An 11370-nucleotide genomic window follows, 5' to 3' on the forward strand; every position below is an offset into this window, starting at 1 on the left:
TCCCTCTCTCCAACTACCTCCTCAGTTCCCCCACCCTCAGTCCTCTCTCTCTCTAACTACCTCCTCAGTTCCCCCACCCTCAGTCCTCTCTCTCTCTAACTACCTCCTCGGGTTCCCCACCCTCAGTCCTCTCTCTCTCTCTAACGACCTCCTTAGTTCCCCACCCTCAGTCCTCTCTCTCTAACTACCTCATCAGTTCCCCCACCCTCAGTCCTCTCTCTTCTCAACCACCTCCTCAGTTCCCCCACCCCCAGTCCTCTCTCTCTCTCTAACTACCTCCTCAGTTCCCCCACCCTCAGTCCTCTCTCCAATGACCTCCTCAGTTCCCCACCCTCAGTCCTCTCTCTTCTCAACTACCTCCTCAGTTCCCCCACCCTCAGTCCTCTCTCTCTCTCTAACGACCTCCTTAGTTCCCCCACCCTCAGTCCTCTCTCTCTAACTACCTCATCAGTTCCCCACCCTCAGTCCTCTCTCTTCTCAACGACCTCCTCAGTTCCCCCACCCCCAGTCCTCTCTCTCTCTCTAACTACCTCCTCAGTTCCCCCACCCTCAGTCCTCTCTCCAATGACCTCCTCAGTTCCCCCACCCTCAGTCCTCTCTCTTCTCAACTACCTCCTCAGTTCCCCCACCCTCAGTCCTCTCTCTTCTCAACGACCTCCTCAGTTCCCCCACCCTCAGTCCTCTCTCTCTCTCTAACGACCTCCTCAGTCCTCTCTCTAACAACCTCCTCAGTCCTCTCTCTAACGACCTCCTCAGTCCTCTCTCTCTCTAACGACCTCCTCAGTCCTCTCTCTCTCTCTAATGACCTCCTCAGTCCTCTCTCTCTCTAACGACCTACTCAGTCCTCTCTCTCTCTAACAACCTCCTCAGTCCTCTCTCTCTCTAACAACCTCCTCAGTCCTCTCTCTTCTCAACCCTTGCCCCTCTAAACATCTGTCAAACTCACATTCCCAGGTAGTCCAGTTCCTCTAAAGGACAGAACATCAAAATCATTAACCTCCTGAATCTACTGGTTACATCTCCTTCTACCTTCTCAAACCATGTACCCTCTCAAAACGGGCTAATCTCAAATCCCTGCCCCTATACCCTGTCGATACTATTGACGTTGAAGCACTGTTTGTGTAAGAAAAATATCTAAAAGTTATTCAGCTATTCAAACTCAACTGTCTGGGAGTTGCAGGTTCAATCTTCAAATTCTCTGTATCAGACAGCTAGTCCCCTCGATCTGTCTCTTAGGACAGTCCAGTTTCCCAGACAGCTCGTCCCCTCGACCTGTCTCTTAGGACAGTCCAGTTTCCCAGACAGCTCGTCCCCTCGACCTGTCTCTTAGGACAGTCCAGTTTCCCAGACAGCTCGTCCCCTCGACCTGTCTCTTAGGACAGTCCAGTTTCCCAGACAGCTCGTCCCCTCTACCTGTCTCTTACGACAGTCCAGTTTCCCAGACAGCTCGTCCCCTCGACCTGTCTCTTACGACAGTCCAGTTTCCCAGACAGCTCGTCCCTCGACCTGTCTCTTAGGACAGTCCAGTTTCCCAGACAGCTCGTCCCCTCTACCTGTCTCTTACGACAGTCCAGTTTCCCAGACAGCTCGTCCCCTCGACCTGTCTCTTAGGACAGTCCAGTTTCCCAGACAGCTCGTCCCCTCGACCTGTCTCTTAGGACAGTTCAGTTTCCCAGACAGCTCGTCCCCTCGACCTGTCTCTTAGGACAGTCCAGTTTCCCAGACAGCTCGTCCCCTCGACCTGTCTCTTAGGACAATCCAGTTTCCCAGACAGCTCGTCCCCTCGACCTGTCTCTTAGGACAGTCCAGTTTCCCAGACAGCTCGTCCCCTCGACCTGTCTCTTACGACAGTCCAGTTTCCCAGACAGCTCGTCCCCTCGACCTGTCTCTTAGGACAGTCCAGTTTCCCAGACAGCTCGTCCCCTCGACCAGTCTCTTACGACAGTCCAGTTTCCCAGACAGCTCGTCCCCTCGACCTGTCTCTTAGGACAGTCCAGTTTCCCAGACAGCTCGTCCTCTCGACCTGTCTCTTCGGACAGTCCAGTTTCCCAGACAGCTCGTCCCCTCGACCTGTCTCTTAGGACAGTCCAGTTTCCCAGACAGCTCGTCCCCTCTACCTGTCTCTTAGACAGTCCAGTTTCCCATACAGCTCGTCCCTCGACCTGTCTCTTACGACAGTCCAGTTTCCCAGACAGCTAGTCCCCTCGACCTGTCTCTTAGGACAGTCCAGTTTCCCAGACAGCTCGTCCCCTCGACCTGTCTCTTAGGACACTCCAGTTTCCCAGACAGCTCGTCCCCTCGACCTGTCTCTTAGGACAGTCCAGTTTCCCAGACAGCTAGTCCCCTCGACCTGTCTCTTAGGACAGTCCAGTTTCCCAGACAGCTCGTCCCCTCGACCTGTCTCTTAGGACACTCCAGTTTCCCAGACAGCTCGTCCCCTCGACCTGTCTCTTAGGACAGTCCAGTTTCCCAGACAGCTCGTCCCCTCGACCTGTCTCTTACGACAGTCCAGTTTCCCAGACAGCTCGTCCCTCGACCTGTCTCTTAGGACAGTCCAGTTTCCCAGACAGCTCGTCCCCTCTACCTGTCTCTTAGGACAGTCCAGTTTCCCAGACAGCTCGTCCCCTCTACCTGTCTCTTACGACAGTCCAGTTTCCCAGACAGCTCGTCCCCTCTACCTGTCTCTTAGGACAGTCCAGTTTCCCAGACAGCTCGTCCCCTCGACCTGTCTCTTACGACAGTCCAGTTTCCCAGACAACTCGTCCCCTCGACCTGTCTCTTAGGACAGTCCAGTTTCCCAGACAGCTCGTCCCCTCGACCTGTCTCTTACGACAGTCCAGTTTCCCAGACAGCTCGTCCCCTCGACCTGTCTCTTAGGACAGTCCAGTTTCCCAGACAGCTCGTCCCCTCGACCTGTCTCTTAGGACAGTCCAGTTTCCAAGACAGCTCTTCCCCTCGACCTGTCTCTTAGGACAGTCCAGTTTCCCAGACAGCTCGCCCCCTCGACCTGTCTCTTAGGACAGTCCAGTTTCCCAGACAGCTCGTCCCCTCGACCTGTCTCTTCGGACAGTCCAGTTCCCCAGACAGCTCGTCCCCTCGACCTGTCTCTTCGGACAGTCCAGTTTCCCAGACAGCTCGTCCCCTCGACCTGTCTCTTCGGACAGTCCAGTTTCCCAGACAGCTCGTCCCCTCGACCTGTCTCTTACGACAGTCCAGTTTCCCAGACAGCTCGTCCCCTCTACCTGTCTCTTACGACAGTCCAGTTTCCCAGACAGCTCGTCCCCTCTACCTGTCTCTTAGGACAGTCCAGTTTCCCAGACAGCTCGTCCCCTCGACCTGTCTCTTACGACAGTCCAGTTTCCCAGACAGCTCGTCCCTCGACCTGTCTCTTAGGACAGTCCAGTTTCCCAGACAGCTTGTCCCTCGACCTGTCTCTTACGACAGTCCAGTTTCCCAGACAGCTCGTCCCCTCGACCTGTCTCTTACGACAGTCCAGTTTCCCAGACAGCTCGTCCCCTCGACCTGTCTCTTAGGACAGTCCAGTTTCCCAGACAGCTCGTCCCCTCTACCTGTCTCTTAGGACAGTCCAGTTTCCCAGACAGCTCGTCCCCTCTACCTGTCTCTTAGGACAGTCCAGTTTCCCAGACAGCTCGTCCCCTCTACCTGTCTCTTACGACAGTCCAGTTTCCCAGACAGCTCGTCCCCTCTACCTGTCTCTTAGGACAGTCCAGTTTCCCAGACAGCTCGTCCCCTCGACCTGTCTCTTACGACAGTCCAGTTTCCCAGACAACTCGTCCCCTCGACCTGTCTCTTAGGACAGTCCAGTTTCCCAGACAGCTCGTCCCCTCGACCTGTCTCTTACGACAGTCCAGTTTCCCAGACAGCTCGTCCCTCGACCTGTCTCTTAGGACAGTCCAGTTTCCCAGACAGCTCGTCCCCTCTACCTGTCTCTTAGGACAGTCCAGTTTCCCAGACAGCTCGTCCCCTCTACCTGTCTCTTACGACAGTCCAGTTTCCCAGACAGCTCGTCCCCTCTACCTGTCTCTTAGGACAGTCCAGTTTCCCAGACAGCTCGTCCCCTCGACCTGTCTCTTCGGACAGTCCAGTTTCCCAGACAGCTCGTCCCCTCGACCTGTCTCTTACGACAGTCCAGTTTCCCAGACAGCTCGTCCCCGACCTGTCTCTTAGGACAGTCCAGTTTCCCAGACAGCTCGTCCCCTCTACCTGTCTCTTAGGACAGTCCAGTTTCCCAGACAGCTCGTCCCCTCTACCTGTCTCTTACGACAGTCCAGTTTCCCAGACAGCTCGTCCCCTCTACCTGTCTCTTAGGACAGTCCAGTTTCCCAGACAGCTCGTCCCCTCGACCTGTCTCTTCGGACAGTCCAGTTTCCCAGACAGCTCGTCCCCTCGACCTGTCTCTTACGACAGTCCAGTTTCCCAGACAGCTCGTCCCCTCTACCTGTCTCTTACGACAGTCCAGTTTCCCAGACAGCTCGTCCCCTCTACCTGTCTCTTAGGACAGTCCAGTTTCCCAGACAGCTCGTCCCCTCGACCTGTCTCTTACGACAGTCCAGTTTCCCAGACAGCTCGTCCCCTCGACCTGTCTCTTACGACAGTCCAGTTTCCCAGACAGCTCGTCCCCTCGACCTGTCTCTTAGGACAGTCCAGTTTCCCAGACAGCTCGTCCCCTCTACCTGTCTCTTAGGACAGTCCAGTTTCCCAGACAGCTCGTCCCCTCTACCTGTCTCTTACGACAGTCCAGTTTCCCAGACAGCTCGTCCCCTCTACCTGTCTCTTAGGACAGTCCAGTTTCCCAGACAGCTCGTCCCCTCGACCTGTCTCTTACGACAGTCCAGTTTCCCAGACAACTCGTCCCCTCGACCTGTCTCTTAGGACAGTCCAGTTTCCCAGACAGCTCGTCCTCGACCTGTCTCTTACGACAGTCCAGTTTCCCAGACAGCTCGTCCCCTCGACCTGTCTCTTAGGACAGTCCAGTTTCCCAGACAGCTCGTCCCCTCGACCTGTCTCTTAGGACAGTCCAGTTTCCAAGACAGCTCTTCCCCTCGACCTGTCTCTTAGGACAGTCCAGTTTCCCAGACAGCTCGCCCCCTCGACCTGTCTCTTAGGACAGTCCAGTTTCCCAGACAGCTCGTCCCCTCGACCTGTCTCTTCGGACAGTCCAGTTCCCCAGACAGCTCGTCCCCTCGACCTGTCTCTTCGGACAGTCCAGTTTCCCAGACAGCTCGTCCCCTCGACCTGTCTCTTCGGACAGTCCAGTTTCCCAGACAGCTCGTCCCCTCGACCTGTCTCTTACGACAGTCCAGTTTCCCAGACAGCTCGTCCCCTCTACCTGTCTCTTACGACAGTCCAGTTTCCCAGACAGCTCGTCCCCTCTACCTGTCTCTTAGGACAGTCCAGTTTCCCAGACAGCTCGTCCCCTCGACCTGTCTCTTACGACAGTCCAGTTTCCCAGACAGCTCGTCCCCTCGACCTGTCTCTTACGACAGTCCAGTTTCCCAGACAGCTCGTCCCCTCGACCTGTCTCTTAGGACAGTCCAGTTTCCCAGACAGCTTGTCCCCTCGACCTGTCTCTTACGACAGTCCAGTTTCCCAGACAGCTCGTCCCCTCGACCTGTCTCTTACGACAGTCCAGTTTCCCAGACAGCTCGTCCCCTCGACCTGTCTCTTAGGACAGTCCAGTTTCCAAGACAGCTCTTCCCCTCGACCTGTCTCTTAGGACAGTCCAGTTTCCCAGACAGCTCGCCCCCTCAACCTGTCTCTTAGGACAGTCCAGTTTCCCAGACAGCTCGTCCGCTCGACCTGTCTCTTCGGACAGTCCAGTTTCCCAGACAGCTCGTCCCCTCGACCTGTCTCTTACGACAGTCCAGTTTTCCAGACAGCTCGTCCCCTCGACCTGTCTCTTACGACAGTCCAGTTTCCCAGACAGCTAGTCCCCTCGACCTGTCTCTTACGACAGTCCAGTTTCCCAGACAGCTAGTCCCCTCGACCTGTCTCTTACGACAGTCCAGTTTCCCAGACAGCTCGTCCCCTCGACCTGTCTCTTAGGACAGTCCAGTTTCCCAGACAGCTCGTCCCCTCTACCTGTCTCTTAGGACAGTCCAGTTTCCCAGACAGCTCGTCCCCTCTACCTGTCTCTTACGACAGTCCAGTTTCCCAGACAGCTCGTCCCCTCTACCTGTCTCTTAGGACAGTCCAGTTTCCCAGACAGCTCGTCCCCTCGACCTGTCTCTTCGGACAGTCCAGTTCCCCAGACAGCTCGTCCCCTCGACCTGTCTCTTCGGACAGTCCAGTTTCCCAGACAGCTCGTCCCTCGACCTGTCTCTTAGGACAGTCCAGTTTCCCAGACAGCTCGTCCCTCTACCTGTCTCTTAGGACAGTCCAGTTTCCCAGACAGCTCGTCCCCTCTACCTGTCTCTTAGGACAGTCCAGTTTCCCAGACAGCTCGTCCCCTCTACCTGTCTCTTACGACAGTCCAGTTTCCCAGACAGCTCGTCCCTCTACCTGTCTCTTAGGACAGTCCAGTTTCCCAGACAGCTCGTCCCCTCGACCTGTCTCTTACGACAGTCCAGTTTCCCAGACAACTCGTCCCCTCGACCTGTCTCTTAGGACAGTCCAGTTTCCCAGACAGCTCGTCCCCTCGACCTGTCTCTTACGACAGTCCAGTTTCCCAGACAGCTCGTCCCCTCGACCTGTCTCTTAGGACAGTCCAGTTTCCCAGACAGCTCGTCCCCTCGACCTGTCTCTTAGGACAGTCCAGTTTCCAAGACAGCTCTTCCCCTCGACCTGTCTCTTAGGACAGTCCAGTTTCCCAGACAGCTCGCCCCCTCAACCTGTCTCTTAGGACAGTCCAGTTTCCCAGACAGCTCGTCCGCTCGACCTGTCTCTTCGGACAGTCCAGTTTCCCAGACAGCTCGTCCCCTCGACCTGTCTCTTCGGGCAGTCCAGTTTCCCAGACAGCTCGTCCCCTCGACCTGTCTCTTCGGACAGTCCAGTTTCCCAGACAGCTCGTCCCCTCGACCTGTCTCTACGACAGTCCAGTTTCCCAGACAGCTCGTCCCTCACCTGTCTCTTACGACAGTCCAGTTTCCCAGACAGCTCGTCCCTCTACCTGTCTCTTAGGACAGTCCAGTTTCCCAGACAGCTCGTCCCCTCGACCTGTCTCTTACGACAGTCCAGTTTCCCAGACAGCTCGTCCCCTCGACCTGTCTCTTACGACAGTCCAGTTTCCCAGACAGCTCGTCCCTCGACCTGTCTCTTAGGACAGTCCAGTTTCCCAGACAGCTCGTCCCCTCGACCTGTCTCTTAGGACAGTCCAGTTTCCCAGACAGCTCGTCCCCTCTACCTGTCTCTTACGACAGTCCAGTTTTCCAGACAGCTCGTCCCCTCGACCTGTCTCTTAGGACAGTCCAGTTTCCCAGACAGCTCGTCCCCTCTACCTGTCTCTTAGACAGTCCAGTTTCCCATACAGCTCGTCCCCTCGACCTGTCTCTTACGACAGTCCAGTTTCCCAGACAGCTAGTCCCTCGACCTGTCTCTTAGGACAGTCCAGTTTCCCAGACAGCTCGTCCCCTCGACCTGTCTCTTAGGACAGTCCAGTTTCCCAGACAGCTCGTCCCCTCGACCTGTCTCTTAGGACAGTCCAGTTTCCCAGACAGCTCGTCCCCTCGACCTGTCTCTTACGACAGTCCAGTTTCCCAGACAGCTCGTCCCTCGACCTGTCTCTTAGGACAGTCCAGTTTCCGAGACAGCTCGTCCCCTCTACCTGTCTCTTAGGACAGTCCAGTTTCCCAGACAGCTCGTCCCCTCGACCTGTCTCTTACGACAGTCAGTTTCCCAGACAGCTCGTCCCCTCGACCTGTCTCTTACGACAGTCCAGTTTCCCAGACAGCTCGTCCCCTCTACCTGTCTCTTAGGACAGTCCAGTTTCCCAGACAGCTCGTCCCCTCGACCTGTCTCTTACGACAGTCCAGTTTCCCAGACAGCTCGTCCCTCGACCTGTCTCTTAGGACAGTCCAGTTTCCCAGACAGCTCGTCCCCTCGACCTGTCTCTTCGGACAGTCCAGTTTCCCAGACAGCTCGTCCCCTCGACCTGTCTCTTAGGACAGTCCAGTTTCCCAGACAGCTCGTCCCCTCGACCTGTCTCTTACGACAGTCCAGTTTTCCAGACAGCTCGTCCCTCGACCTGTCTCTTACGACAGTCCAGTTTCCCAGACAGCTAGTCCCCTCGACCTGTCTCTTACGACAGTCCAGTTTCCCAGACAGCTCGTCCCCTCGACCTGTCTCTTAGGACAGTCCAGTTTCCCAGACAGCTCGTCCCCTCTACCTGTCTCTTAGGACAGTCCAGTTTCCCAGACAGCTCGTCCCCTACCTGTCTCTTACGACAGTCCAGTTTCCCAGACAGCTCGTCCCCTCGACCTGTCTCTTAGGACAGTCCAGTTTCCCAGACAGCTCGTCCCCTCGACCTGTCTCTTACGACAGTCCAGTTTCCCAGACAACTCGTCCCTCGACCTGTCTCTTGGGACAGTCCAGTTTCCCAGACAGCTCGTCCCCTCGACCTGTCTCTTACGACAGTCCAGTTTCCCAGACAGCTCGTCCCCTCGACCTGTCTCTTAGGACAGTCCAGTTTCCCAGACAGCTCGTCCCCTCGACCTGTCTCTTAGGACAGTCCAGTTTCCCAGACAGCTCTTCCCCTCGACCTGTCTCTTAGGACAGTCCAGTTTCCCAGACAGCTCGCCCCTCAACCTGTCTCTTAGGACAGTCCAGTTTCCCAGACAGCTCGTCCCCTCGACCTGTCTCTTCGGACAGTCCAGTTTCCCAGACAGCTCGTCCCCTCGACCTGTCTCTTCGGACAGTCCAGTTTCCCAGACAGCTCGTCCCCTCGGCCTGTCTCTTCGGACAGTCCAGTTTCCCAGACAGCTCGTCCCCTCGACCTGTCTCTTACGACAGTCCAGTTTCCCAGACAGCTCGTCCCCTCTACCTGTCTCTTACGACAGTCCAGTTTCCCAGACAGCTCGTCCCTCTACCTGTCTCTTAGGACAGTCCAGTTTCCCAGACAGCTCGTCCCCTCGACCTGTCTCTTACGACAGTCCAGTTTCCCAGACAGCTCGTCCCTCGACCTGTCTCTTACGACAGTCCAGTTTCCCAGACAGCTCGTCCCCTCGACCTGTCTCTTAGGACAGTCCAGTTTCCCAGACAGCTTGTCCCCTCGACCTGTCTCTTACGACAGTCCAGTTTCCCAGACAGCTCGTCCCCTCGACCTGTCTCTTAGGACAGTCCAGTTTCCCAGACAGCTCGTCCCCTCGACCTGTCTCTTCGGACAGTCCAGTTTCCCAGACAGCTCGTCCCCTCTACCTGTCTCTTACGACAGTCAGTTTTCCAGACAGCTCGTCCCCTCGACCTGTCTCTTAGGACAGTCCAGTTTCCCAGACAGTCCCCTCTACCTGTCTCTTAGACAGTCCAGTTTCCCATACAGCTCGTCCCTCGACCTGTCTCTTACGACAGTCCAGTTTCCCAGACAGCTAGTCCCTCTACCTGTCTCTTACGACAGTCCAGTTTCCCAGACAGCTCGTCCCCTCGACCTGTCTCTTAGGACAGTCCAGTTTCCCAGACAGCTCGTCCCCTCGACCTGTCTCTTACGACAGTCCAGTTTCCCAGACAGCTCGTCCCCTCGACCTGTCTCTTACGACAGTCCAGTTTCCCAGACAGCTCGTCCCCTCGACCTGTCTCTTAGGACAGTCCAGTTTCCCAGACAGCTTGTCCCCTCGACCTGTCTCTTACGACAGTCCAGTTTCCCAGACAGCTCGTCCCCTCGACCTGTCTCTCCGGACAGTCCAGTTTCCCAGACAGCTCGTCCCCTCTACCTGTCTCTTACGACAGTCCAGTTTTCCAGTCGTCCCCTCGACCTGTCTCTTAGGACAGTCCAGTTTCCCAGACAGCTCGTCCCCTCTACCTGTCTCTTAGACAGTCCAGTTTCCCATACAGCTCGTCCCCTCGACCTGTCTCTTACGACAGTCCAGTTTCCCAGACAGCTAGTCCCCTCGACCTGTCTCTTAGGACAGTCCAGTTTCCCAGACAGCTCGTCCCTCGACCTGTCTCTTAGGAAGTCCAGTTTCCCAGACAGCTCGTCCCCTCGACCTGTCTCTTAGGACAGTCCAGTTTCCCAGACAGCTCGTCGTCCCCTCGACCTGTCTCTTACGACAGTCCAGTTTCCCAGACAGCTCGTCCCTCGACCTGTCTCTTAGGACAGTCCAGTTTCCCAGACAGTCCCCTCTACCTGTCTCCGACAGTCCAGTTTCCCAGACAGCTCGTCCCCTCGACCTGTCTCTTACGACAGTCCAGTTTCCCAGACAGCTCGTCCCCTCGACCTGTCTCTTAGGACAGTCCAGTTTCCCAGACAGCTCGTCCCCTCGACCTGTCTCTTACGACAGTCCAGTTTCCCAGACAGCTCGTCCCCTCGACCTGTCTCTTAGGACAGTCCAGTTTCCCAGACAGCTCTTCCCCTCGACCTGTCTCTTAGGACAGTCCAGTTTCCCAGACAGCTCGCCCCTCGACCTGTCTCTTAGGACAGTCCAGTTTCCCAGACAGCTCGTCCCTCGACCTGTCTCTTCGGACAGTCCAGTTTCCCAGACAGCTCGTCCCTCGACCTGTCTCTTACGACAGTCCAGTTTCCCAGACAGCTCGTCCCTCGACCTGTCTCTTAGGACAGTCCAGTTTCCCAGACAGCTCGTCCCCTCGACCTGTCTCTTACGACAGTCCAGTTTCCCAGACAGCTCGTCCCCTCGACCTGTCTCTTACGACAGTCCAGTTTCCCAGACAGCTCGTCCCCTCTACCTGTCTCTTAGGACAGTCCAGTTTCCCAGACAGCTCGTCCCCTCGACCTGTCTCTTACGACAGTCCAGTTTCCCAGACAGCTCGTCCCTCGACCTGTCTCTTAGGACAGTCCAGTTTCCCAGACAGCTCGTTCGACCTGTCTCTTAGGACAGTCCAGTTTCCCAGACAGCTCGTCCCCTCGACCTGTCTCTTAGGACAGTCCAGTTTCCCAGACAGCTCGTCCCCTCGACCTGTCTCTTACGACAGTCCAGTTTTCCAGACAGCTCGTCCCTCGACCTGTCTCTTACGACAGTCCAGTTTCCCAGACAGCTAGTCCCCTCGACCTGTCTCTTACGACAGTCCAGTTTCCCAGACAGCTCGTCGACCTGTCCCTCGACCTGTCCCCTCTACCTGTCTCTTAGACAGTCCAGTTTCCCAGACAGCTCGTCCCCTCGACCTGTCTCTTACGACAGTCCAGTTTCCCAGACAGCTAGTCCCCTTGACCTGTCTCTTAGGACAGTCCAGTTTCCCAGACAGCTC

This window comes from Oncorhynchus tshawytscha, unplaced genomic scaffold (assembly GCF_018296145.1).
Source record: "Oncorhynchus tshawytscha isolate Ot180627B unplaced genomic scaffold, Otsh_v2.0 Un_contig_10760_pilon_pilon, whole genome shotgun sequence".
NCBI classification, from domain to species: Eukaryota; Metazoa; Chordata; class Actinopteri; order Salmoniformes; family Salmonidae; genus Oncorhynchus; species Oncorhynchus tshawytscha.